This window comes from Nothobranchius furzeri, chromosome 5, assembly GCF_043380555.1.
Source record: "Nothobranchius furzeri strain GRZ-AD chromosome 5, NfurGRZ-RIMD1, whole genome shotgun sequence".
In the NCBI taxonomy this organism is placed as follows: Eukaryota; Metazoa; Chordata; class Actinopteri; order Cyprinodontiformes; family Nothobranchiidae; genus Nothobranchius; species Nothobranchius furzeri.
This window is the reverse complement of record NC_091745.1, coordinates 48,129,925-48,157,364: the sequence shown is the minus strand read 5'-3', so window position 1 is coordinate 48,157,364 and position 27,440 is coordinate 48,129,925.

The following is a 27,440-nucleotide window of genomic DNA, read 5'->3' as shown; positions in this document are numbered from 1 at the left end:
TTTGCGCTACAATTGCTAGCCTAAAAACGTATTTTCGTAAATATAAAGCGCAAACCTCTTTGTGGAGCTGCGGCTTTCGTGACATAAGCTCTAGCCTATTCATTTAACACAATCTGGAAATCTTAGCCTCTTACATGCAAATAGTGATTTTTAGGAAATTTTTCAAATTTGAAATTTTAAATGATCATAAACCACGCCCACTTTGATCAATCATTACCATATTGATAATGTAGTCTTAAGACTTTATAGTGATGACAGCCACTAAGTTTCGTGCCGATCCATTTAGCCGGTTCAGCAGTATAATTTCTTCCCAGTTATAGCGCCCCCTATTGTTTAATCAAGTTGAAAACCAGGACATACACTTGAATTGACCTTAGGTATGACTGTTATGAACAGCTTTGAAAAATGTCAAAATCTCTTGAAGTTACGCTAAAAAAACTTTTTCATTCCCAAAAAATTATTTAAAAAAATCATATTTAAAAAAATAAGCAAATTATCGAAAATCCCTTCACATCTTTTGGTCAGCCGCTCCTCCTCTCTTGTCAGGGAAAGTTTTGATGTGATTGAGTTTGACGGCCGGGAGGAGTTAACGAAAGTACGTTGGACTTACTATGCAAATTTCTACTAATTTGCATAAGTTTAAAACATTTTTTAAATTACTCATCTAAATTTGACTGACTCAAAGAACACATTGGAATAGATCATTTGTTTTTTTACAAAAGAAATGGGGAGAAACATGCCAAAAATATTTTTGGGGTACCAGAGCGCCACCTATTGGACAAAATTCAAAAAATTTTCTGTGATTGTAGATGTCACGATGACTGATATGAATTGTAATTTTCTGTATAGAATATGTATTTTTCATGAGTAAAAGGGCGAAAATTTTTAAAGCCTATAAGCCACGCCCACTTTTTAATCATTTTCAAAATATAGCTTAAGGGTCCGACGATTAACATATGTGCCAAGTTCTGTGGAAATCCATCAAGCCGTTTAGCTGAAACAAACTTTTTGACTCTTTAGCGCCCCCTATTGGTGAATCCAAACAAAATGGGGTAGATAGGACTTACCGCTCATACTTTGTAAGGTTCTAGAGTCTCATCAATTTATTTTGAGAAATGGTGAAGATATCATCAATTAACACATGTGCTAGCTAGCGCACTGATTTTGACATGGTGTCATTAGCCCAATTTTCAATATTTCTGCATTTTTCTTCATCACAACAACTTAGCCTAGTCCATAGATCACATGTACGAAGTTTGAAGTTGATTCGACGAAAAATGTCGAATAGGTGATTAAAACTAAGTTTTGCATTTTTTGCGATCTAGCAAAAAATCTAGTTAGGCGGAAATGGGCGTGGCCAATACAAAAAAGATGGAGAATCAATCAAGGATCATGTGCATATAAAGTTTTTGACTGTAGGACCTACGGTTTGGGAGCTAGTAGCTGAAACGTGTTGACCTCTGCAATAGCGCCACCTAGGTGACCCGGGGTCCAAATTTTCGAATCTGAGTAGCGGTCAGGATTTTCTATCAGACTGCCATGTCAGATTTTTCCTTGCAATTTCAGGCTCTTGCGCCCATACAGACACAGCGGAGAAGAATAATAATAATAAACTAGAACTGCAAGCAGTTATCAACGGGTTCCAAGCCCCCAGCGCCAGTCGCCCACCCGCCCCGCCCTCAACTTCGCCGGTCCTCACGCGGTCCCGCCCCAAAAACATGTTCTCCCGCCGGCGTCCCGTCAGCTCACTTCAACCGGCGCAATGAAAGTAACACTCAGGATACGTCATTAAACCTGCAAAGCCTATACACATCTTTCAGAGGCATGGCTGACTTCTCAATCGTGATTACAATGGAATTCCACTGTTTCCTTATTAAAGAACGTGAAGATTTAATGAGTGAGATTATCAAACAATAATCTATACATCAACAGAATATTACAAACAACATAAATACTTGATAATGTCCTTAGATTTAATTGATTTTCAACAAAAACAATGAGTTTCATTTTGTTACTTACTGACCAAATGTTTCAAAAAATCATGAAAAATACATAACTCATCATAAAATTACCAAAATATTCTCACATGGCAGTGTTAACATGTGGAATAATATGATGTTGTTTTTAAATCAGTAGACTCAAAGCTTTTTTGAAGAAAAATCAGTAAATATAACTGTAAGGGTCACAGTCAAAATTAAAATATTCATAAAAAAATAGTGCTACTTTCTAAAATTTATAGAAAAATCTCAGATCACCATAGGCACATGTGGAATGTTATAAATGTGTTATATTTACTTTGTACCTAAAAAAAACTTTCTTACAAAAATTAGTTACTTTTTGTCCAACTATACAAAAAACTGGCAAAAAGTAAAAAATCTCAAAAATCTCAAAATATTCCGAGATTGCCTCTGTGATGTGAGAATTCTTTTTATATTTTTGTTGGGGTCATAAATGTAAAATTGTACCTACAATAAAATAATATTTGCGTTAGTTGCTGTAGACAAAAATATGTCCTATAATTAAACACAAGGGGGAGCTCAAATCAAGACGACATTTTTTTTGTTTCATAAACCACCTAAGAGTGAACTTTATGGCAAATGTCAAGAAGATTGTGAAAACAGAATTTGCGCTACAATTGCTAGCCTAAAAATGTATTTTTGTAAATTTATAGCGCAAACATCTTCGTGGAGCTGCGGTTTTCAATATCTAAGCTCATGGCTATCCAGTTAACATAATCTGGAAAACGTAGCTTCTTACATGAAAATAATGATTTTTAGGAAATTTTTCAAATTTGAAATTTTAAATGATCATAAACCACGCCCACATTGATCAATCATTACCATATTTATAATGTAGTCTTAAGACTCTACAATGATGACAACCACTAAGTTTCGTGCAGATCCATTTAACCAGGTCAGCAGTATAATGTTTTGCTATTTATAGCGCCCCCTATTGTTTAATCAAGGTGAAAATCAAGACATACACTTGAATTGACCTTAGGTTTGACTGTTATGAACAGTTTTGAAAAATGTCCAAATATTTTGAAGTTATGCTAAAAAAACTTTTTCATTCCCCAAAAAATATTTCAAAAATTCATATTTAAAAAAGTAAGCAAATTATCCAAAATCCCTTCAGATCGTTTGGTCAGCCGCTCTTCCTCTCTTGTCAGGCAAAGTTGTGATGTGATTGGGTTTGACGGCCGGGAGGAGTTAACGAAAGTACGTTTGACTTACTATGCAAATTTCTACTAATTAGCATAAGTTTAAAACATTTTTTAAAATACTCATCTTAATTTGACTGAGTCAATGAACATACTGGATGAGACCATTTGCTTGTTTACTAAAATATTGAGGAGAAACATGCCAAAAACGTTTTTGGGGTACAACAGCGCCAACTATTGGACAAAATTCAAACTTTTTTCTGTGATTGTAGATGTCACTATGACTGATATGATTTGTAACTTTCTGTATAGAATATGTATTTTTCATCAGTTAAAGGGCAAAAATTTTTAAAGTCTATAAGCCACGCCCACTTTTTAATCATTTTCAAAATATAGCTTAAGGGTCCAATGATTAACATATTTGCCAAGTTCTGTGGAAATCCATCAAGCCGTTTAGCTCAAACTAACTTTTTGACTCTTTAGCGCCCCCTTTTGGTGAATCCAAACAAAATGGGGAAGATAGGACTTACCGCTCATACTTTGTAAGGTTCTAGAGTCTCATCAATTTATTTTGAGAAATGGTGAAGATATCATCAATTAACACATGTGCTAGCTAGCGCACTGATTTTGACATGGTGTCATTAGCCCAATTTTCAATATTTCTGCATTTTTCTTCATCACAACAACTTAGCCTAGTCCATAGATCACATGTACGAAGTTTGAAGTTGATTCGACGAAAAATGTCGAATAGGTGATTAAAACTAAGTTTTGCATTTTTTGCGATCTAGCAAAAAATCTAGTTAGGCGGAAATGGGCGTGGCCAATACAAAAAAGATGGAGAATCAATCAAGGATCATGTGCATATAAAGTTTTTGACTGTAGGACCTACGGTTTGGGAGCTAGTAGCTGAAACGTGTTGACCTCTGCAATAGCGCCACCTAGGTGACCCGGGGTCCAAATTTTCGAATCTGAGTAGCGGTCAGGATTTTCTATCAGACTGCCATGTCAGATTTTTCCTTGCAATTTCAGGCTCTTGCGCCCATACAGACACAGCGGAGAAGAATAATAATAATAAATAATAAATAATAAATAATGAAAAATCCGTAGAAAAACAATAGGGTTCCCTGCCCTTTGGGCTTGGAACCCTAATAATAAATAATAAATAATGAAAAATCCGTAGAAAAACAATAGGGTTCCCTGCCCTTTGGGCTTGGAACCCTAATAATGAAAAATCCGTAGAAAAACAATAGGGTTCCCTGCCCTTTGGGCTTGGAACCCTAACTAGAACTGCAAGCAGTTATCAACGGGTTCCAAGCCCCCAGCGCCAGTCGCCCACCCGCCCCGCCCTCAACTTCGCCAGTCCTCACGCGGTCCCGCCCCAAAAACACGTTCTCCCGCCGGCGTCCCGTCAGCTCACTTCAACCGGCGCAATGAAAGTAACACTCAGGATACGTCATTAAACCTGCAAAGCCTATACACATATCTTTCAGAGGCATGGCTGACTTCTCAATCGTGATTACCATGGAATTCCACTGTTTCCTTATTAAAGAACGTGAAGATTTAATGAGTGAGATTATCAAACAATCATCTATACATCAACAGAATATTACAAATAACATAAAGACTTGATAATGTCTTTAGATTTAATAGATTTTCAACAAAAACAATGAGTTTCATTTTGTGACTTACTGATCAATTGTTTTAAAAAATCATGAAAAATACATAAATCATCATAAAATTACCAAAATATTCTCACATGGCAGTGTTAACATGCGGAATAATATGATGTTGTTTTTAAATCAGTTGACTCAAAGCTTTTTTGAAGAAAAATTAGGAAATATAACTATAAAGGTCACAACAAAAATTTAAATATTCATAAAAAAATAGTGCTACTTTCTATAATTAGGAGAAAAATCTCAGATCACCATAGGTACGTGTGGAATGTTGTAAATGGCTTATATTTACTGTATACCTAAAAAGTTTTCTAACAAAAATTAATTACGTTGTTGTCCAACTATACAGAAAAACTGGTAAAAAGTTAAAAATTAATTAAAAATCAATGCTTTTGTACAGAAATCTCAAAATATTCCCAGGTTGCCTCTGTGACGTGAGAATTCTTCTTATATTTTTGTTGGGGTCATAAATGTAAAACTGTACTTACAATAAAATAATATTTGCATTAGTGTCTGTAGACAAAAATATGTCCTAAAATTAAACACAAGGGGGAGCTCATATCAAGACGACATTTTTTTTGTTTCATAAACTACCTAAGAGTGAACTTTGTAGCAAATTACAAGAAGGTTGTGAGAACAGAATTTGCGCTACAATTGCTAGCCTAAAAAATGTATTTTCATAAATATAAAGCGTAAACCTCAACATGGAGCTGCGGCTTTCGTGACATAAGCTCTAGCCTATCCAGCTAACACAATCTGGAAATCTTAGCCTCTTACATGCAAATAATGATTTTTAGGAAATTTTTCAAATTTGAAATTTTAAATGATCATAAGCCACGCCCACTTTGATAAATCATTACCATATTGATAATGTAATCTTAAGACTCTATAGTGATGACAACCACTAAGTTTCGTGCAGATCCATTTAGCCAGTTCAGCAGTATAATTTCTTCCCAGTTATAGCGCCCCCTATTGTTTAATCAAGTTGAAAACCAGGACATACACTTGAATTGACCTTAGGTATGACTGTTATGAACAGCTTTGAAAAATGTCAAAATCTTTTGAAGTTACTCTAAAAAAACTTTTTCATTCTCCAAAATTTTTAAAAAAAAATCATATTAAAAAAAATAAGCAAATTATCCAAAATCCCTTCACATCTTTTGGTCAGCCGCTCCTCCTCTCTTGTCAGGGAAAGATGTGATGTGATTGAGTTTGACGGCCGGGAGGAGTTAACGAAAGTACGTTGGACTTACTATGCAAATTTCTACTAATTTGCATAAGTTTAAAACATTTTTTAAAATACTCATCTAATTTTGACTGACTCAATGAACATACTGGATGAGATCATTTGTTTTTTTACGAAAGTAATGGGGAGAAACATGCCAAAAATATTTTTGGGGTACCACAGCGCCACCTATTGGACAAAATTCAAAAAATTTTCTGTGATTGTAGATGTCATTATGACTGATATGAATTGTAATTTTCTGTATAGAATATGTATTTTTCAGGAGTAAATGGGCGAAAACGTTTAAAGCCTATTTATAGCCTATAAGCCACGCCCACTTTTTAATCATTTTCAAAATATAGCTTAAGGGTCCAATGATTAACATATGTGCCAAGTTGAGTGGAAATCCATCAAGCCGTTTAGCTGAAACAAACTTTTTGACTCTTTAGCGCCCCCTATTGGTGAATCCACACAAAATCGGGTAGATAGGGCTTACCGCTCATACTTCATAAGGGTGTAGAGTCTCATCAATTTATCTTGAGAAATGGTGAAGATATCATCAATTACCACATGTGCTAGCTAGCACACTGATTTTGACATGGTGTCATTAGCCCAATTTTCAATATTTCTGCCTTTTTCTTCATCACCACAACTTATCTTAGTCCATAGATCATATGTACGAAGTTTGAAGATGATTCGACGAAAAATGACGAATAGGTGATTAAAAGTAAGTTTTGAGTTTTTTGCGATCTAGCAAAAAATCTAGTTAGGCGGAAATGGGCGTGGCCAATACAAAAAAGATGGAGAATCACCCAAGGATCATGTACATATAAAGTTTATGACTGTAGGACCTACGGTTTGGGAGCTAGTAGCTGAAACGTGTTGACCTCCGCAATAGCGCCACCTAGGTGACGCGGGGTCCAAATTTTCGAATCTGAGTAGCGGTCAGGATTTTGTATCAGACTGCCATGTCAGATTTTTCCTGGCAATTTCTGGCTCCTGCCCCCATACAAACGTAGCGGAGAAGAATAATAAATAACTAGAACTGCAAGCAGTTATCAACGGGTTCCAAGCCCCCAGCGCCAGTCGCCTACCCGGCCCCGCCCTCCACTTCGCCAGTCCTCACGCGGTCCCGCCCCAAAAACACGTTCTCCCGCCGGCGTTCGTCAGCTCACTTCAACCGGCGCAATGAAAGTAACACTCAGGATACGTCATTAAACCTGCAAAGCCTATACACATATCTTTCAGAGGCATGGCTGACTCCTCAATCGTGATTACAATGGAATTCCACTGTTTCCTTATTAAAGAACGTGAAGATTTAATGAGTGAGGTTATCAAACAATGATCTATACATCAACAGAATATTACCAATAACATAAACACTTGATAATGTCTTTAGATTTAAAAGATTTTCAACAAAAACTATGAGTTTCATTTTGTGACTTACTGAACAAATGTTTTAAAAAATCATGAAAAATACATAAACCATCCTAAAATTACCAAAATATTCTCACATGGCAGTGTTAACATGCGGAATAATATGATGTTGTTTTTAAATCAGTAGACTCAAAGCTTTTTTGAAGAAAAATTGGGAAATATAACTATAAAGGTCACAACAAAAATAAAAATATTCATAAAAAAATAGTGCTACTTTCTAAAATTAGGAGAAAAATCTCAGATCACCATAGGTACATGTGGGATGTTATAAATGGCTTATATTTACTGTATACCTAAAAAGCTTTCTAACAAAAATTAATTACGTTGTTGTCCAAATATACAGAAAAACTGGTAAAAAGTTAAAAATTCATTAAAAATATACGCTTTTGTACAGAAATCTCAAAATATTCCCAGGTTGCCTCTGTGATGTGAGAATTCTTCTTATATTTTTGTTGGGGTCATAAATGTAAAACTGTACTTACAATAAAATAATACTTGCATTAGTGGCTGTAGACAAAAATATGTCCTATAATTAAACACTAGGGGGAGCTCAAATCAAGACGACATTTTTTTTTGTTTCATAACCCACCTAAGAGTGAACTTTGTGGCAAATTACAAGAAGATTGTGAGAACAGAATTTGCGCTACAATTGCTAGCCTAAAAACGTATTTTCGTAAATATAAAGCGCAAACCTCTTTGTGGAGCTGCGGCTTTCGTGACATAAGCTCTAGCCTATTCATTTAACACAATCTGGAAATCTTAGCCTCTTACATGCAAATAGTGATTTTTAGGAAATTTTTCAAATTTGAAATTTTAAATGATCATAAACCACGCCCACTTTGATCAATCATTACCATATTGATAATGTAGTCTTAAGACTTTATAGTGATGACAGCCACTAAGTTTCGTGCCGATCCATTTAGCCGGTTCAGCAGTATAATTTCTTCCCAGTTATAGCGCCCCCTATTGTTTAATCAAGTTGAAAACCAGGACATACACTTGAATTGACCTTAGGTATGACTGTTATGAACAGCTTTGAAAAATGTCAAAATCTCTTGAAGTTACGCTAAAAAAACTTTTTCATTCCCAAAAAATTATTTAAAAAAATCATATTTAAAAAAATAAGCAAATTATCGAAAATCCCTTCACATCTTTTGGTCAGCCGCTCCTCCTCTCTTGTCAGGGAAAGTTTTGATGTGATTGAGTTTGACGGCCGGGAGGAGTTAACGAAAGTACGTTGGACTTACTATGCAAATTTCTACTAATTTGCATAAGTTTAAAACATTTTTTAAATTACTCATCTAAATTTGACTGACTCAAAGAACACATTGGAATAGATCATTTGTTTTTTTACAAAAGAAATGGGGAGAAACATGCCAAAAATATTTTTGGGGTACCAGAGCGCCACCTATTGGACAAAATTCAAAAAATTTTCTGTGATTGTAGATGTCACGATGACTGATATGAATTGTAATTTTCTGTATAGAATATGTATTTTTCATGAGTAAAAGGGCGAAAATTTTTAAAGCCTATAAGCCACGCCCACTTTTTAATCATTTTCAAAATATAGCTTAAGGGTCCGACGATTAACATATGTGCCAAGTTCTGTGGAAATCCATCAAGCCGTTTAGCTGAAACAAACTTTTTGACTCTTTAGCGCCCCCTATTGGTGAATCCAAACAAAATGGGGTAGATAGGACTTACCGCTCATACTTTGTAAGGTTCTAGAGTCTCATCAATTTATTTTGAGAAATGGTGAAGATATCATCAATTAACACATGTGCTAGCTAGCGCACTGATTTTGACATGGTGTCATTAGCCCAATTTTCAATATTTCTGCATTTTTCTTCATCACAACAACTTAGCCTAGTCCATAGATCACATGTACGAAGTTTGAAGTTGATTCGACGAAAAATGTCGAATAGGTGATTAAAACTAAGTTTTGCATTTTTTGCGATCTAGCAAAAAATCTAGTTAGACGGAAATGGGCGTGGCCAATACAAAAAAGATGGAGAATCAATCAAGGATCATGTGCATATAAAGTTTTTGACTGTAGGACCTACGGTTTGGGAGCTAGTAGCTGAAACGTGTTGACCTCTGCAATAGCGCCACCTAGGTGACCCGGGGTCCAAATTTTCGAATCTGAGTAGCGGTCAGGATTTTCTATCAGACTGCCATGTCAGATTTTTCCTTGCAATTTCAGGCTCTTGCGCCCATACAGACACAGCGGAGAAGAATAATAATAATAAATAATAAATAATAAATAATGAAAAATCCGTAGAAAAACAATAGGGTTCCCTGCCCTTTGGGCTTGGAACCCTAACTAGAACTGCAAGCAGTTATCAACGGGTTCCAAGCCACCAGCGCCAGTCGCCCACCCGCCCCGCCCTCAACTTCGCCAGTCCTCACGCGGTCCCGCCCCAAAAACACGTTCTCCCGCCGGCGTCCCGTCAGCTCACTTCAACCGGCGCAATGAAACTAACACTCAGGATACGTCATTAAACCGGCTAAGCCTATACACATATCTTTCAGAGGCATGGCTGACTTCTCAATCGTGATTACAATGGAATTCCACTGTTTCCTTATTAAAGAACGTGAAGATTTAATGAGTGAGATTATTAAACAATAATCTATACATCAACAGAATGTTACAAATAACATAAATACTTTATAATGTGTTTAGATTTAATAGATTTTCAACAAAAACAATGAGTTTCATTTTGTGACTTGCTGACCAAATGTTTAAAAAAATCATGAAAAATACACAACTCATCCTAAAATTACCAAAATATTCTCACATGGCAGTGGTAACATGCGAAATAATATGATGTTGTTTTTAAATCAGTAGACTCAAAGCTTTTTTAAAGAAAAATTGGGAAATATAACTATAAAGGTCACAACAAAAATTAAAATATTCATAAAAAAATAGTGCTACTTTCTAAAATTAGGAGAAAAATCTCAGATAACCATAGGTACATGTGGAATGTTGTAAATGGCTTATATTTACTGTATACCTAAAAAGCTTTCTAACAAAAATTAATTACGTTGTTGTCCAACTATACAAAATAACTGGCAAAAAGTAAAAAATTCATTAAAAATCAATGCTTTTGTACAAAAATCTCAAAATATTCCCAGATTGCCTCTGTGACGTGTGTATTGTGGTCATATTTTTGTAAGATCATAAATGTAAAACTTTTCTTACAATAAAATAATATTTGCATTAGTGGCTGTAGACAAAAATATGTCCTATAATTGAACACTAGGGGGAGCTCAAATCAAGACGACATTTTTTTTGTTTCATAAACCACCTAAGAGTGAACTTTGTGGTAAATTACAAGAAGATTGTGAGAACAGAATTTGTGCCACACTTGCTAGCGTAAAAATGTATTTTTGTTAATATAAAGCGCAAACCTCTTTGTGGAGCTGCGGCTATCGTGACATAAGCTCTAGCCTATCCAGTAACCACAATCTGGAAATCTTAGCCTCTTACATGCAAATAGTGATTTTTAGGAAATTTTTCAAATTTGAAATTTTAAATGATCGTAAACCACGCCCACTTTGATCAATCATTACCATATTGATAATGTAGTCTTAAGACTCTATAGTGATGACAACCACTAAGTTTCGTGCAGATCCATTTAGCTGGTTGAGCAGTATAATTTCTTCCCAGTTATAGCGCCCCCTATTGTTTAATCAAGTTGAAAACCAGGACATACACTTGAATTGACCTTAGGTATGAGTGTTATGAACAGCTTTGAAAAATGTCAAAATCTTTTGAAGTTACGCTAAAAAAACTTTTTCATTCCCAAAAAATTATTTAAAAAAATCATATTAAAAAAAATAAGCAAATTATCCAAAATCCCTTCACAACTTTTGGTCAGCCGCTCCCCCCCTCTTGTCAGGCAAAGTTGTGATGTGATTGAGTTTGACGGCCGGGAGGAGTTAACGAAAGTACGTTTGACTTACTATGCAAATTTCTACTAATTAGCATAAGTTTAAATTATTTTTTAAAATACTCATCTAAATTTGACTGACTCAATGAACATACTGGATGAGCCCATTTGTTTTTTTACTAAAACATTGAGGAGAGACATGCCAAAACCTTTTTTGGGGTACAACAGCGCCACCTATTGGACAAAATTCAAATTTATATCTGTGATTGTAGATGTCACTATGACTGATAAAATTTGTAACTTTCTGTATAGAATATGTATTTTTCATCAGTTAAAGGGCGAAAATTTTTAAAGCCTATAAGCCACGCCCACTTTTTAATCATTTTCAAAATATAGCTTAAAGGTCTGATGATTAACATATGTGCCAAGTTCTGTGGAAATCCATCAAGCCGTTTAGCTCAAACTAACTTTTTGCCTCTTTAGCGCCCCCTTTTGGTGAATCCGAACAAAATGGGGAAGATAGGGCTTACCGCTCATACTTCATAAGGGTCTAGAGTCTCATCACTTTATCTTGAGATATGGTGAAGATATCATCAATTAGCACATGTGATAGCTAGCGCACTGATTTTGACATGTTGTCATTAGCCCAATTTTCAATATTTCTGCGTTTTTTTGCATCACAACAACTTATCTTAGTCCATAGATCATATGTACAAAGTTTGAAGTTGATTCGACGAAAAATGACGAATAGGTGATTAAAACTAAGTTTTGCATTTTTTGCGATCTAGCAAAAAATCTAGTTAGGCGGAAATGGGCGTGGCCAATACAAAAAAGATGGAGAATCATCCAAGGATCATGGACATATAAAGTTTTTGACTATAGGACCTACGGTTTGGGAGCTAGTAACTAAAACGTGTTGACCTCCGCAATAGCGCCACCTAGGTGACGCGGGGTCCAAATTCTCGAACCTGAGTAGCGGTCAGGATTTTCTATCAGACTGCCATGTCAGATTTTCCCTGGCAATTTCAGGCTCTTGCGCCCATACAGACACAGCGGAGAAGAATAATAATAATAAATAATAAATAATAAATAATGAAAAATCCGTAGAAAAACAATAGGGTTCCCTGCCCTTTGGGCTTGGAACCCTAATAATGAAAAATCCGTAGAAAAACAATAGGGTTCCCTGCCCTTTGGGCTTGGAACCCTAACTAGAACTGCAAGCAGTTATCAACGGGTTCCAAGCCACCAGCGCCAGTCGCCCACCCGCCCCGCCCTCAACTTCGCCAGTCCTCACGCGGTGCCGCCCCAAAAACACGTTCTCCCGCCGGCGTCCCGTCAGCTCACTTCAACCGGAGCAATGAAAGTAACACTCAGGATACGTCATCAAACCTCTAAAGCCTATACACATATCTTTCAGAGGCATGGCTGACTTCTCAATGGTGATTACAATGGAATTCCACTGTTTCCTTATTAAAGAACGTGAAGATTTAATGAGTGAGATTATCAAACAATAATCTATACATCAACAGAATATCACAAATAACATAAATACTTGATAATGTCTTTAGATTTAAAAGATTTTCAACAAAAACTATGAGTTTCATTTTGTGACTTACTGACCAAATGTTTTAAAAAATCATGAAAAATACATAAATCATCATAAAATTACCAAAATATTCTCACATGGCAGTGTTAACATGCTGAATAATATGATGTTGTTTTTAAATCAGTAGACTCAAAGCTTTTTTGAAGAAAAATCGGTAAATATAACTGTAAGGCTCACAGTCAAAATTAAAATATTCATAAAAAAATAATGCTACTTTCTAAAATTAATAGAAAAATCTCAGATCACCATAGGCACATGTGGAATGTTATAAATGTTTTTTATTTACTTTGTACCTAAGAAAAACTTTCTAACAAAAAATAGTTACTTTTTGTCCAACTATACAAAAAACTGGCAAAAAGTAAAAAATTCATTAAAAATCAATGCTTTTGTACAAAAATCTCAAAATATTCCCAGATTTTCTCTGTGATGTGTCTATTGTGCTCATATTTTTGTAAAGATCATAATTGTTAAACTTCTCTTACAATAAAATAATATTTGCATTAGTGGCTTTAGACAAAAATATGTCCTATAATTAAACACAAGGGGGAGCTCAAATCCAGACGACATTTTTTTTGTTTCATAAACCACCTAAGAGTGAACTTTGTGCCAAATTACAAGAAGATTGTGAGAATAGAATTTGCGCTACAATTGCTAGCCTAAAAATGTATTTTCATAAATATAAAGCGCAAACCTCTATGTGGAGCTGCGGCTTTCGTGGCATAAGCTCTAGCCTATCCAGTTAACACAATCTGGAAATCTTAGCCTCTTACATGCAAATAATGATTTTTAGGAAATTTTTCAAATTTGACATTTTAAATGATCATAAACCACGCCCACTTTGATCAATCATTACCATATTGATAATGTAGTCTTAAGACTCTATAGTGATGACAACCACTAAGTTTCGTGCAGATCCATTTAGCCGGTTCAGCAGTATAATTTCGTCCCAGTTATAGCGCCCCCTATTGTTTAATCAAGGTGAAAATCAAGACATACACTTGAATTGACCTTAGGTTTGACTGTTATGAACAGTTTTGAAAAATGTCCAAATATTTTGAAGTTATGCTAAAAAAACTTTTTCATTCCCCAAAAAATATTTCAAAAATTCATATTTAAAAAAGTAAGCAAATTATCCAAAATCCCTTCAGATCGTTTGGTCAGCCGCTCTTCCTCTCTTGTCAGGCAAAGTTGTGATGTGATTGGGTTTGACGGCCGGGAGGAGTTAACGAAAGTACGTTTGACTTACTATGCAAATTTCTACTAATTAGCATAAGTTTAAAACATTTTTAAAATACTCATCTTAATTTGACTGAGGCAATGAACATACTGGATGAGACCATTTGCTTGTTTACTAAAATATTGAGGAGAAAAATGCCAAAAACATTTTTGGGGTACAACAGCGCCAACTATTGGACAAACTTCAAACTTTTTTCTGTGATTGTAGATGTCACTATGACTGATATAATTTGTAACTTTCTGTATAGAATATGTATTTTTCATCAGTTAAAGGGCAAAAAATTTTAAAGCCTATAAGCCACGCCCACTTTTTAATCATTTTCAAAATATAGCTTAAGGGTCCAATGATTAACATATGTGCCAAGTTCTGTGGAAATCCATCAAGCCGTTTAGCTCAAACTAACTTTTTGACTCTTTAGCGCCCCCTTTTGGTGAATCCAAACAAAATGGGGAAGGTAGGGCTTACCGCTCATACTTCATAAGGGTCTAGAGTCTCATCACTTTATCTTGAGATATGGTGAAGATATCATCAATTAGCACATGTGCTAGCTAGCGCACTGATTTTGACATGGTGTCATTAGCCCAATTTTCAATATTTCTGCGTTTTTCTGCATCACAACAACTTATCTTAGTCCATAGATCATATGTACGAAGTTTGAAGTTGATTCGACGAAAAATGACGAATAGGTGATTAAAAGTAAGTTTTGCATTTTTTGCGATCTAGCAAAAAATCTAGTTAGGCGGAAATGGGCGTGGCCAATACAAAAAAGATGGGGAACCATCCAAGGATCATGTACATATAAAGTTTTTGACTGTAGGACCTACGGTTTGGGAGCTAGTAGCTGAAACGTGTTGACCTCCGCAATAGCGCCACCTAGGTGACGCGGGGTCCAAATTTTCGAATCTGAGTAGCGGTCAGGATTTTCTATCAGACTGCCATGTCAGATTTTCCCTGGCAATTTCAGGCTCTTGCGCCCATATAGTTTTACCGGAGAAGAATAATAATAAACTAGAACTGCAAGCAGTTATCAACGGGTTCCAAGCCCCCAGCGCCAGTCGCCTACCCGGCCCCGCCCTCCACTTCGCCAGTCCTCACGCGGTCCCGCCCCAAAAACACGTTCTCCCGCCGGCGTTCGTCAGCTCACTTCAACCGGCGCAATGAAAGTAACACTCAGGATACGTCATTAAACCTGCAAAGCCTATACACATATCTTTCAGAGGCATGGCTGACTCCTCAATCGTGATTACAATGGAATTCCACTGTTTCCTTATTAAAGAACGTGAAGATTTAATGAGTGAGGTTATCAAACAATGATCTATACATCAACAGAATATTACCAATAACATAAACACTTGATAATGTCTTTAGATTTAAAAGATTTTCAACAAAAACTATGAGTTTCATTTTGTGACTTACTGAACAAATGTTTTAAAAAATCATGAAAAATACATAAATCATCCTAAAATTACCAAAATATTCTCACATGGCAGTGTTAACATGCGGAATAATATGATGTTGTTTTTAAATCAGTAGACTCAAAGCTTTTTTGAAGAAAAATTGGGAAATATAACTATAAAGGTCACAACAAAAATAAAAATATTCATAAAAAAATAGTGCTACTTTCTAAAATTAGGAGAAAAATCTCAGATCACCATAGGTACATGTGGGATGTTATAAATGGCTTATATTTACTGTATACCTAAAAAGCTTTCTAACAAAAATTAATTACGTTGTTGTCCAAATATACAGAAAAACTGGTAAAAAGTTAAAAATTCATTAAAAATATACGCTTTTGTACAGAAATCTCAAAATATTCCCAGGTTGCCTCTGTGATGTGAGAATTCTTCTTATATTTTTGTTGGGGTCATAAATGTAAAACTGTACTTACAATAAAATAATACTTGCATTAGTGGCTGTAGACAAAAATATGTCCTATAATTAAACACTAGGGGGAGCTCAAATCAAGACGACATTTTTTTTTGTTTCATAACCCACCTAAGAGTGAACTTTGTGGCAAATTACAAGAAGATTGTGAGAACAGAATTTGCGCTACAATTGCTAGCCTAAAAACGTATTTTCGTAAATATAAAGCGCAAACCTCTTTGTGGAGCTGCGGCTTTCGTGACATAAGCTCTAGCCTATTCATTTAACACAATCTGGAAATCTTAGCCTCTTACATGCAAATAGTGATTTTTAGGAAATTTTTCAAATTTGAAATTTTAAATGATCATAAACCACGCCCACTTTGATCAATCATTACCATATTGATAATGTAGTCTTAAGACTTTATAGTGATGACAGCCACTAAGTTTCGTGCCGATCCATTTAGCCGGTTCAGCAGTATAATTTCTTCCCAGTTATAGCGCCCCCTATTGTTTAATCAAGTTGAAAACCAGGACATACACTTGAATTGACCTTAGGTATGACTGTTATGAACAGCTTTGAAAAATGTCAAAATCTCTTGAAGTTACGCTAAAAAAACTTTTTCATTCCCAAAAAATTATTGAAAAAAATCATATTTAAAAAAATAAGCAAATTATCGAAAATCCCTTCACATCTTTTGGTCAGCCGCTCCTCCTCTCTTGTCAGGGAAAGTTTTGATGTGATTGAGTTTGACGGCCGGGAGGAGTTAACGAAAGTACGTTGGACTTACTATGCAAATTTCTACTAATTTGCATAAGTTTAAAACATTTTTTAAATTAATCATCTAAATTTGACTGACTCAAAGAACACATTGGAATAGATCATTTGTTTTTTTACAAAAGAAATGGGGAGAAACATGCCAAAAATATTTTTGGGGTACCAGAGCGCCACCTATTGGACAAAATTCAAAAAATTTTCTGTGATTGTAGATGTCACGATGACTGATATGAGTTGTAATTTTCTGTATAGAATATGTATTTTTCATGAGTAAAAGGGCGAAAATTTTTAAAGCCTATAAGCCACGCCCACTTTTTAATCATTTTCAAAATATAGCTTAAGGGTCCGACGATTAACATATGTGCCAAGTTCTGTGGAAATCCATCAAGCCGTTTAGCTGAAACAAACTTTTTGACTCTTTAGCGCCCCCTATTGGTGAATCCAAACAAAATGGGGTAGATAGGACTTACCGCTCATACTTTGTAAGGTTCTAGAGTCTCATCAATTTATTTTGAGAAATGGTGAAGATATCATCAATTAACACATGTGCTAGCTAGCGCACTGATTTTGACATGGTGTCATTAGCCCAATTTTCAATATTTCTGCATTTTTCTTCATCACAACAACTTAGCCTAGTCCATAGATCACATGTACGAAGTTTGAAGTTGATTCGACGAAAAATGTCGAATAGGTGATTAAAACTAAGTTTTGCATTTTTTGCGATCTAGCAAAAAATCTAGTTAGGCGGAAATGGGCGTGGCCAATACAAAAAAGATGGAGAATCAATCAAGGATCATGTGCATATAAAGTTTTTGACTGTAGGACCTACGGTTTGGGAGCTAGTAGCTGAAACGTGTTGACCTCTGCAATAGCGCCACCTAGGTGACCCGGGGTCCAAATTTTCGAATCTGAGTAGCGGTCAGGATTTTCTATCAGACTGCCATGTCAGATTTTTCCTTGCAATTTCAGGCTCTTGCGCCCATACAGACACAGCGGAGAAGAATAATAATAATAAATAATAAATAATAAATAATGAAAAATCCGTAGAAAAACAATAGGGTTCCCTGCCCTTTGGGCTTGGAACCCTAATAACTAGAACTGCAAGCAGTTATCAACGGGTTCCAAGCCCCCAGCGCCAGTCGCCCACCCGCCCCGCCCTCAACTTCGCCAGTCCTCACGCGGTCCCGCCCCAAAAACACGTTCTCCCGCCGGCGTCCCGTCAGCTCACTTCAACCGGCGCAATGAAAGTAACACTCAGGATACGTCATTAAACCTGCAAAGCCTATACACATATCTTTCAGAGGCATGGCTGACTTCTCAATCGTGATTACAATGGAATTCCACTGTTTCCTTATTAAAGAACGTGAAGATTTAATGAGTGAGATTATCAAACAATCATCTATACATCAACAGAATATTACAAATAACATAAAGACTTGATAATGTCTTTAGATTTAATAGATTTTCAACAAAAACAATGAGTTTCATTTTGTGACTTACTGATCAATTGTTTTAAAAAATCATGAAAAATACATAAATCATCATAAAATTACCAAAATATTCTCACATGGCAGTGTTAACATGCGGAATAATATGATGTTGTTTTTAAATCAGTTGACTCAAAGCTTTTTTGAAGAAAAATTAGGAAATATAACTATAAAGGTCACAACAAAAATTTAAATATTCATAAAAATATAGTGCTACTTTCTATAATTAGGAGAAAAATCTCAGATCACCATAGGTACGTGTGGAATGTTGTAAATGGCTTATATTTACTGTATACCTAAAAAGTTTTCTAACAAAAATTAATTACGTTGTTGTCCAACTATACAGAAAAACTGGTAAAAAGTTAAAAATTAATTAAAAATCTATGCTTTTGTACAGAAATCTCAAAATATTCCCAGGTTGCCTCTGTGACGTGAGAATTCTTCTTATATTTTTGTTGGGGTCATAAATGTAAAACTGTACTTACAATAAAATAATATTTGCATTAGTGTCTGTAGACAAAAATATGTCCTAAAATTAAACACAAGGGGGAGCTCATATCAAGACGACATTTTTTGTGTTTCATAAACCACCTAAGAGTGAACTTTGTAGCAAATTACAAGAAGGTTGTGAGAACAGAATTTGCGCTACAATTGCTAGCCTAAAAATGTATTTTCATAAATATAAAGCGTAAACCTCAACATGGAGCTGCGGCTTTCGTGACATAAGCTCTAGCCTATCCAGCTAACACAATCTGGAAATCTTAGCCTCTTACATGCAAATAATGATTTTTAGGAAATTTTTCAAATTTGAAATTTTAAATGATCATAAGCCACGCCCACTTTGATAAATCATTACCATATTGATAATGTAATCTTAAGACTCTATAGTGATGACAACCACTAAGTTTCGTGCAGATCCATTTAGCCAGTTCAGCAGTATAATTTCTTCCCAGTTATAGCGCCCCCTATTGTTTAATCAAGTTGAAAACCAGGACATACACTTGAATTGACCTTAGGTATGACTGTTATGAACAGCTTTGAAAAATGTCAAAATCTTTTGAAGTTACTTTTAAAAAAACTTTTTCATTCTCCAAAATTTAAAAAAAAAAATCATATTAAAAAAAATAAGCAAATTATCCAAAATCCCTTCACATCTTTTGGTCAGCCGCTCCTCCTCTCTTGTCAGGGAAAGATGTGATGTGATTGAGTTTGACGGCCGGGAGGAGTTAACGAAAGTACGTTGGACTTACTATGCAAATTTCTACTAATTTGCATAAGTTTAAAACATTTTTTAAAATACTCATCTAAATTTGACTGACTCAATGAACATACTGGATGAGATCATTTGTTTTTTTACGAAAGTAATGGGGAGAAACATGCCAAAAATATTTTTGGGGTACCACAGCGCCACCTATTGGACAAAATTCAAAAAATTTTCTGTGATTGTAGATGTCATTATGACTGATATGAATTGTAATTTTCTGTATAGAATATGTATTTTTCAGGAGTAAATGGGCGAAAACGTTTAAAGCCTATTTATAGCCTATAAGCCACGCCCACTTTTTAATCATTTTCAAAATATAGCTTAAGGGTCCGATGATTAACATATGTGCCAAGTTCTGTGGAAATCCATCAAGCAGTTTAGCTGAAACAAACTTTTTGACTCTTTAGCGCCCCCTATTGGTGAATCCACACAAAATCGGGTAGATAGGGCTTACCGCTCATACTTCATAAGGGTGTAGAGTCTCATCAATTTATCTTGAGAAATGGTGAAGATATCATCAATTACCACATGTGCTAGCTAGCACACTGATTTTGACATGGTGTCATTAGCCCAATTTTCAATATTTCTGCCTTTTTCTTCATCACCACAACTTATCTTAGTCCATAGATCATATGTCCGAAGTTTGAAGTTGATTCGACGAAAAATGACGAATAGGTGATTAAAAGTAAGTTTTGAGTTTTTTGCGATCTAGCAAAAAATCTAGTTAGGCGGAAATGGGCGTGGCCAATACAAAAAAGATGGAGAATCACCCAAGGATCATGTACATATAAAGTTTATGACTGTAGGACCTACGGTTTGGGAGCTAGTAGCTGAAACGTGTTGACCTCCGCAATAGCGCCACCTAGGTGACGCGGGGTCCAAATTTTCGAATCTGAGTAGCGGTCAGGATTTTGTATCAGACTGCCATGTCAGATTTTTCCTGGCAATTTCTGGCTCCTGCCCCCATACAAACGTAGCGGAGAAGAATAATAAATAATAATGAAAAATCCGTAGAAAAACAATAGGGTTCCCTGCCCTTTGGGCTTGGAACCCTAATAACTAGAACTGCAAGCAGTTATCAACGGGTTCCAAGCCCCCAGCGCCAGTCGCCCACCCGGCCCCGCCCTCACCTTCGCCAGTCCTCACGCGGTCCCGCCCCAAAAACACGTTCTCCCGCCGGCGTCCCGTCAGCTCACTTCAACCGGCGCAATGAAAGTAACACTCAGGATACGTCATTAAACCTGCAAATCCTATACACATCTTTCAGAGGCATGGCTGACTTCTCAATCGTGATTACAATGGAATTCCACTGTTTCCTTATTAAAGAACGTGAAGATTTAATGAGTGAGATTATCAAACAATAATCTATACATCAACAGAATATTACAAACAACATAAATACTTGATAATGTCTTTAGATTTAATTGATTTTCAACAAAAACAATGAGTTTCATTTTGTGACTTACTGACCAAATGTTTCAAAAAATCATGAAAAATACATAACTCATCATAAAATTACCAAAATATTCTCACATGGCAGTGTTGACATGTGGAATAATATGATGTTGTTTTTAAATCAGTAGACTCAAAGCTTTTTTGAAGAAAAATCAGTAAATATAACTGTAAGGGTCACAGTCAAAATTAAAATATTCATAAAAAAATAGTGCTACTTTCTAAAATTTATAGAAAAATCTCAGATCACCATAGGTACATGTTGAATGTTGTAATTGGTTTATATTTACTGTATACCTAAAAAACTTTCTAACAAAAATTAATTACGTTGTTGTCCAACTATACAGAAAAACTGGCAAAAAGTTAAAAAATCATTAAAAATCAATGTTTTCGTACAAAAATCTCAAAATATTCCGAGATTGCCTCTGTGATGTGAGAATTCTTTTTATATTTTTGTTGGGGTCATAAATGTAAAATTGTACCTACAATAAAATAATATTTGCGTTAGTTGCTGTAGACAAAAATATGTCCTATAATTAAACACAAGGGGGAGCTCAAATCAAGACGACATTTTTTTTTGTTTCATAAACCACCTAAGAGTGAACTTTATGGCAAATGTCAAGAAGATTGTGAAAACAGAATTTGCGCTACAATTGCTAGCCTAAAAATGTATTTTTGTAAATTTAAAGCGCAAACATCTTCGTGGAGCTGCGGTTTTCAATATCTAAGCTCATGGCTATCCAGTTAACATAATCTGGAAAACGTAGCTTCTTACATGAAAATAATGATTTTTAGGAAATTTTTCAAATTTGAAATTTTAAATGATCATAAACCACGCCCACATTGATCAATCATTACCATATTGATAATGTAGTCTTAAGACTCTACAATGATGACAACCACTAAGTTTCGTGCAGATCCATTTAACCAGGTCAGCAGTATAATGTATTGCTATTTATAGCGCCCCCTATTGTTTAATCAAGGTGAAAATCAAGACATACACTTGAATTGACCTTAGGTTTGACTGTTATGAACAGCTTTGAAAAATGTCCAAATATTTTGAAGTTATGCTAAAAAAACTTTTTCATTCCCCAAAAAATATTTAAAAAATTCATATTTAAAAAAGTAAGAAAATTATCCAAAATCCCTTCAGATCGTTTGGTCAGCCGCTCCTCCTCTCTTGTCAGGCAAAGTTGTGATGTGATTGGGTTTGACGGCCGGGAGGAGTTAACGAAAGTACGTTTGACTTACTATGCAAATTTCTACTAATTAGCATAAGTTTAAGACATTTTTTAAAATACTCATCTTAATTTGACTGAGTCAATGAACATACTGGATGAGACCATTTGCTTGTTTACTAAAATATTGAGGAGAAAAATGCCAAAAACATTTTTGGGGTACAACAGCGCCAACTATTGGACAAACTTCAAACTTTTTTCTGTGATTGTAGATGTCACTATGACTGATATAATTTGTAACTTTCTGTATAGAATATGTATTTTTCATCAGTTAAAGGGCAAAAAATTTTAAAGCCTATAAGCCACGCCCACTTTTTAATCATTTTCAAAATATAGCTTAAGGGTCCAATGATTAACATATGTGCCAAGTTCTGTGGAAATCCATCAAGCCGTTTAGCTCAAACTAACTTTTTGACTCTTTAGCGCCCCCTTTTGGTGAATCCAAACAAAATGGGGAAGATAGGGCTTACCGCTCATACTTCATAAGGGTCTAGAGTCTCATCACTTTATCTTGAGATATGGTGAAGATATCATCAATTAGCACATGTGCTAGCTAGCACACTGATTTTGACATGGTGTCATTAGCCCAATTTTCAATATTTCTGCGTTTTTCTGCATCACAACAACTTATCTTAGTCCATAGATCATATGTACGAAGTTTGAAGTTGATTCGACGAAAAATGACGAATAGGTGATTAAAACTAAGCTTTGCATTTTTTGCGATCTAGCAAAAAATCTAGTTAGGCGGAAATGGGCGTGGCCAATACAAAAAAGATGGGGAATCATCCAAGGATCATGTAAATATAAAGTTTTTGACTGTAGGACCTACGGTTTGGGAGCTAGTAGCTGAAACGTGTTGACCTCCGCAATAGCGCCACCTAGGTGACGCGGGGTCCAAATTTTCGAATCTGAGTAGCGGTCAGGATTTTCTATCAGACTGCCGTGTCAGATTTTCCCTGGCAATTTCAGGCTCTTGCGCCCATATACTTTTAGCGGAGAAGAATAATAATAAATAATAAATAATGAAAAATCCGTAGAAAAACAATAGGGTTCCCTGCCCTTTGGGCTTGGAACCCTAAATAATGAAAAATCCGTAGAAAAACAATAGGGTTCCCTGCCCTTTGGGCTTGGAACCCTAACTAGAACTGCAAGCAGTTATCAACGGGTTCCAAGCCCCCAGCGCCAGTCGCCCACCCGCCCCGCCCTCAACTGCGCCAGTCCTCACGCGGTCCCGCCCCAAAAACACGTTCTCCCGCCAGCGTCCCGTCAGCTCACTTCAACTGGCGCAATGAAAGTAACACTCAGTATACGTTGTTAAACCTGCAAAGCCTATACACATATCTTTCAGAGGCATGGCTGACTTCTCAATTGTGATTACAATGGAATTCCACTGCTTCCTTATTAAAGAACGTGAAGATTTAATGAGTGAGATTATCAAACAATCATCTATACATCAACAGAATATTACAAATAACATAAACACTTGATAATGTCTTTAGACTTAATAGATTTTCAACAAAAACAATGAGTTTCATTTTGTGACTTACTGACCAATTGTTTTAAAAATCATGAAAAATACATAAATCATCATAAAATTACCAAAATATTCTCACATGGCAGTGTTAACATGCGGAATAATATGATGTTGTTTTTAAATCAGTAGACTCAAAGCTTTTTTGAAGAAAAATTGGGAAATATAACTATAAAGGTCACAACAAAAATTAAAATATTCATAAAAAAATAGTGCTACTTTCTATAATTAGGAGAAAATCTCAGATCACCTTAGGTACATGTGGAATGTTGTAAATGGCTTATATTTACTGTATACCTAAAAAGCTTTCTAACAAAAATTAATTACGTTGTTGTCCAACTATACAGAAAAACTGGTAAAAAGTTAAAAATTCATTAAAAATCTAAGCTTTTGTACAGAAATCTCAAAATATTCCCAGGGTGCCTCTGACACGTGAGAATTCTTCTTATATTTTTGTTGGGGTCATAAATGTAAAACTGTACTTACAATAAAATAATATTTGCATTAGTGTCTGTAGACAAAAATATGTCCAATAATTAAACACAAGGGGGTGCTCAAATCAAGACGACATTTTTTTTGTTTCATAAACCACCTAAGAGTGAACTTTGTAGCAAATTACAAGAAGATTGTGAGAACAGAATTTGCGCTACAATTGCTAGCCTAAAAATGTATTTTCATAAATATAAAGCGGAAACCTCTTCGTGGAGCTGCGGCTTTCGTGAAATAAGGTCTAGCCTATCCAGTTAACACAATCTGGAAATCTTAGCCTCTTACATGCAAATAATGATTTTTAGGAAATTTTTCAAATTTGAAATTTTAAATGATCATAAGCCACGCCCACTTTGATAAATCATTACCATATTGATAATGTAGTCTTAAGACTCTATAGTGATGACAACCACTAAGTTTCGTGCAGATCCATTTAGCCAGTTCAGCAGTATAATTTCTTCCCAGTTATAGCGCCCCCTATTGTTTAATCAAGTTGAAAACCAGGACATACACTTGAATTGACCTTACGTATGACTTTTATGAACAGCTTTGAAAAATGTCAAAATCTTTTGAAGTTACGCTAAAAAAACTTTTTCATTCCCAAAAAATTATTTAAAAAATCATATTAAACAAAATAAGCAAATTATCCAAAATCCCTTCACATCTTTTGGTCAGCCGCTCCTCCTCTCTTGTCAGGGGAAGTTGTGATGTGAATGAGTTTGACGGCCGGGAGGAGTTAACGAAAGTACGTTGGACATACTATGCAAATTTCTACTAATTTGCAAAAGTTTAAAACATTTTTTAAAGTACTCATCTAAATTTGACTGACTCAATGAACATACTGGATGAGATCATTTGTTTTTTTACGAAAAAAATGGGGAGAAACATGCCAAAAATATTTTTGGGGTACCACAGCGCCACCTATTGGACAAAATTCAAAAAATGTTCTGTGATTGTAGATGTCACTATGACTGATATGAATTGTAATTTTCTGTATAGAATATGTATTTTTCATGAGTCAATGGGCGAAAGCTTTTAAAGCCTATTTATAGCCTATAAGCCACGCCCACTTTTTAATCATTTTCAAAATATAGCTTAAGGGTCCGATGATTAACATATGTGCCAAGTTCTGTGGAAATCCATCAAGCCGTTTAGCTGAAACAAACTTTTTGACTCTTTAGCGCCCCCTATTGGTGAATCCACACAAAATGGGGTAGATAGGGCTTAACGCTCACACTTCATAAGGGTCTAGAGTCTCATCAATTTATCTTGAGAAATGGTGAAGATATCATCAATTACCACATGTGCTAGCTAGCGCACTGATTTTGACATGGTGTCATTAGCCCAATTTTCAATATTTCTGCATTTTTCTTCATCACAACAACTTATCTTAGTCCATAGATCGTATGTACGAAGTTTGAAGTTGATTCGACGAAAAATGACGAATAGGTGATTAAAACTAAGTTTTGCATTTTTTGCAATCTAGCAAAAAATCTAGTTAGGCGGAAATGGGCGTGGCCAATACAAAAAAGATGCAGAATCATCCAAGGACCATGTACATATAAAGTTTTTGACTGTAGGACCTACGGTTTGGGAGGTAGTAGCTGAAACATGTTCACCTCTGCAATAGCGCCACCTAGGTGACTCGGGGTCCAAATTTTCGAATCTGAGTAGCGGTCAGGATTTTCTATCAGACTGCCATGTCAGATTTTCCCTGGCAATTTCTGGCTCCTGCCCCCATACAAACGTAGCGGAGAAGAATAATAAATAATAATGAAAAATCCGTAGAAAAACAATAGGGTTCCCTGCCCTTTGGGCTTGGAACCCTAACTAGAACTGCAAGCAGTTATCAACGGGTTCCAAGCCCCCAGCGCCAGTCGCCTACCCGGCCCCGCCCTCCACTTCGCCAGTCCTCACGCGGTCCCGCCCCAAAAACACGTTCTCCCGCCGGCGTTCGTCAGCTCACTTCAACCGGCGCAATGAAAGTAACACTCAGGATACGTCATTAAACCTGCAAAGCCTATACACATATCTTTCAGAGGCATGGCTGACTCCTCAATCGTGATTACAATGGAATTCCACTGTTTCCTTATTAAAGAACGTGAAGATTTAATGAGTGAGGTTATCAAACAATGATCTATACATCAACAGAATATTACCAATAACATAAACACTTGATAATGTCTTTAGATTTAAAAGATTTTCAACAAAAACTATGAGTTTCATTTTGTGACTTACTGAACAAATGTTTTAAAAAATCATGAAAAATACATAAATCATCCTAAAATTACCAAAATATTCTCACATGGCAGTGTTAACATGCGGAATAATATGATGTTGTTTTTAAATCAGTAGACTCAAAGCTTTTTTGAAGAAAAATTGGGAAATATAACTATAAAGGTCACAACAAAAATAAAAATATTCATAAAAAAATAGTGCTACTTTCTAAAATTAGGAGAAAAATCTCAGATCACCATAGGTACATGTGGGATGTTATAAATGGCTTATATTTACTGTATACCTAAAAAGCTTTCTAACAAAAATTAATTACGTTGTTGTCCAAATATACAGAAAAACTGGTAAAAAGTTAAAAATTCATTAAAAATATACGCTTTTGTACAGAAATCTCAAAATATTCCCAGGTTGCCTCTGTGATGTGAGAATTCTTCTTATATTTTTGTTGGGGTCATAAATGTAAAACTGTACTTACAATAAAATAATACTTGCATTAGTGGCTGTAGACAAAAATATGTCCTATAATTAAACACTAGGGGGAGCTCAAATCAAGACGACATTTTTTTTTGTTTCATAACCCACCTAAGAGTGAACTTTGTGGCAAATTACAAGAAGATTGTGAGAACAGAATTTGCGCTACAATTGCTAGCCTAAAAACGTATTTTCGTAAATATAAAGCGCAAACCTCTTTGTGGAGCTGCGGCTTTCGTGACATAAGCTCTAGCCTATTCATTTAACACAATCTGGAAATCTTAGCCTCTTACATGCAAATAGTGATTTTTAGGAAATTTTTCAAATTTGAAATTTTAAATGATCATAAACCACGCCCACTTTGATCAATCATTACCATATTGATAATGTAGTCTTAAGACT